Raw genomic sequence first — 3,681 nt, forward strand, 5'->3', positions numbered from 1 at the left:
TAGTTTAAAAGATAATTACGTTTTTTATTAATTTGGTAACAAAACTAACCCCCTGTAAAATTGTAGAGATTTGACATCAAAAAATATGTTTATTTTCAAAAGATTTTTAATACTCCTACTGTTAACAATTATTAACATAACGAAATATTGGTCGAAACTTGGAATAAGTATGTTCTTAAATAAAACACTCTCTACTTTATTATTGTAATGAAATATTATTTTATGATACTTATTTTTTAAGCATTCCCCATACCTAGCTCTTTTAATTTATGAAATATTTGTGATTTTTTGAACGCAACATTAATTGCAACAAAACTTAAAGTATCAAAAGGTGAAGTATCAGGTGAATTGTATGCCGTGAAAATATTGAATCAAAAATAATTTTTCAAAAAAATATACATATTAATTTGTTGTCTCGACAACTAATGGTTATTGACTAGGGAACTAAAAACAATGTTAACAATATAAGTTAAAATTTTTTAAGTTTAGGTACTGTTAATAGTTATATAAAATTTTTAAATATCTTAAATCAAATTATATAGGTTACAGTCTCTCAAAAAACTAATTAAAGAGTTTGATAAACCAGGTGAATTAGGTATATCACTAAGGGTACCACTAATATTATGCTGTCGTCGAATGGAACTGAAAGTACTGCATTCAAGTAGCACATGGTGGATGAAAAGGCGTTTGTTGTTACAGCGTTCACAAACTGGTGGATTTCCAGAACTCATGAGGTAAGAGTCGCGTGTGACCTATTCTTAGTCTTCTGATTATTGCTTTGTCTCTTCTTTTTTGTATAGGGATATACGGTCATCTTTTTTTGTTTCTATTTGGATGTGCTTTTACTCAATTGATCTTGCGCATTTTCCAATACCGATTTTTTAAAGTCCGCTTAAAGACTGATATGTCGAATATTATAAAGAAAAATGGTGCTGTATTTTTTCAACTAAAAAATTGAGGCAGTTAGCTTTTTTCGCCGCTTGATCCGCTTTTTCATTATTTCCGCAAATTATGGAGACTGAAGAGCCCGAAGTTAATAGCTGATGACAGTGATTATGTACCTTTTTGACTATTGGGTGTTGTGAGCTTAAGGTTCTTAGTGAGTGAGTCGATGCCTATGACTATATGTTTGCTGCTTTTTGGTGTGGCTTCCAGAGTTTTATGTATTCCATATAGTTCGGCTGTATGTCTACTAGATGTTGTAGGAAGACGAAATGATGCTATTGTTTGATCTGTTGAAGTAACTACGCAAATTATACCATATTTATCCCTACTCGCATCAGTCAAGAATATTGTGTCAAACTTTTCCATATCTATCACTTTATTAAATTATTGTCTCAGTAGAAGGGTGGGAGTTTCCTTTTTGTCATAGTTACATAGACTAGTATTAAAAGTAGGCAGCTTTCTGGTGCAAGGCGGGGTATGAGAGATATAAATAGTGGTTTCATTCTAAATTTTGACCAACCTTGTATACAAAAATTAAATATTTCGCCATGTTAATAATTTTAGACCAAACTAACTATATAAATATATATATATATATATATATATATATATATATATATATATATATATATATATATATATATATATATATATATATATATATATATATATATATATATTTTATTAACACCTGTGCGGTGTTTGTATACTGCTATCTAGTCACAAATGACCAATTATCAGTTATTTTCTGACCTAACATAATAACAGCAAATGCTTAAATCTAAGGCTTAACCTATGGCTTACTCTTATTTTATCTATTAACTAATGCACTACAACTAACATGCAATAATTTCACAGCACTATACTCTGCTTTTTACACTAGCTCAAATGGTTTTGTCCTTATGAAGTCTGGGTCTTCTCTTTAGTTCAGTGTTGTCAAGAAGCTGGATTGCCTCGACATTCACATGACTATGCAGCCTCTGCTCGTGACTTGCTGCTGTTCTCTTGATTATTTCGATCACAGTTTCCATACACAGGTCCTGGTGGAGGTTGCTCTTACGGATATACCAAGGAGCATCAACAATGTTTCTCAGTACTTTGTTTTGAAATCTCTGGATAATATGTATATTACTAGCTTGGGTACAGCCCCAGAGTTGGTCCCCTTATACCCATACTAGCCTCAGTACTTGCTTGTAGATGGATAATTTATTATGAATTGATAATGTTGAATTTTTTCCAATCAGCCAATACAATTTCTTATATCTAATATCAAGCTCCCCTCTTTTCTTTTTGACATGGACTTTCCAGCGCAGCTTCGCGTCTAGGGTGATGCCCAAGTATTTTGCTGATGTTGCATAAGGAATTCGGGTATCATTTATTCTAACTGGTAAATTTTCTATTTTTTTATTTGTAAAGTTAACGTGTGCGGATTTAGTCTTATTTAATTTTATTCGCCATTTTCTGGTTTAGTTATGTATTTTATTTACTGATAGTTGCAGCTTATCAGTCGCTTCTTCACTAGTGTCTCCTATCGCCAGTATGGCTGTATCATCCGCGAAGGTGGCAATAGTATTTTGTTCTAGCTCTGGAATGTCACACGTATACAATAGGTACAGGACCGGACCTAAGACACTCCCTTGTGGCACGCCAGCTTTGATTTCCCTTAAGTCGGTGTAAACTTCTTCTTGTTTTACTCTGAAATATCTATTCGCAATGTATGATTTCAAGATTTCTGAATACTGTTTAGGCATGAACGTTCTTAGTTTATAGTTTAAACCGTCATGCCAGACTTTATCAAACGCCTGTGCTACATCCAAGAAGATTGTAGAGCAGACTTTATTTTCTTCTAATGTTTTTTCTATTATATTCGTTATTCTGTGAACTTGATCTATAGTGAAATGTTGATTTCTGAAACCAAATTGATGATTTGGTATAAGATTTTTTCTTTCTATTATTGGTTTTAATCTATTCAATAGAAGTTTTTCAAATAGTTTTGACATCACCGGAAGGAGTGATATTGGTCGAAGTAATTATGATCGCCAAACCAGGTAAATCTCCTAATGAAGTGACATCCTATCGACCAATATCACTAGACTATATTAAAAATCTTTTAAACATAAATATATTTTTTGATGTCTACTTTGTACAATTCTACAGGGTGTTAATTTTGCTTCGAAATTATTGAAAAAAATGTAATTATTTTTAAACCACCTCCAATGACAGTACCAAACCTTATATTGAAAAAAAGAAAATATCGAGCAGAGTCCAAAAATGTACAAGTATACAGGATGTTTCAATACGAAAAGAAAAGTTTGTTCCACCCTCTTAATATGAATGTCCCTGTACATTAAAATAAAATTTTTTAGTATGGTCCTATATATGCTGCAAATTTCAATTAAATTATTTATTATTTTCAATTAAATATTATAGAAACAGCTGTTTCTAAAATTAATAATAAAAGTTGTACAATAATCAATATATTTAACCCTGAACTGGTAAGGTGGTGCCATACACGACCCCACCTCTACCAAATATTGGTGATATCTCAAGGTTATGGTTATCCATCGCCAGACTCGTTTAGGAATGCCTCGTTCAAGCAGTTGTATGAGAGCTGTTGCGAGAAGAGCGTCGTGTGAATTATTATTTTACTTTTATTTCGTGTTAAATATTTGATAGGGTACGTGAAGGCACCACATCACCGTAAGTGTATTTTTTTATTTTGTAGATAATTATGTA

This window comes from Diabrotica undecimpunctata, chromosome 8 (assembly GCF_040954645.1).
Source record: "Diabrotica undecimpunctata isolate CICGRU chromosome 8, icDiaUnde3, whole genome shotgun sequence".
Classification (NCBI taxonomy): Eukaryota; Metazoa; Arthropoda; class Insecta; order Coleoptera; family Chrysomelidae; genus Diabrotica; species Diabrotica undecimpunctata.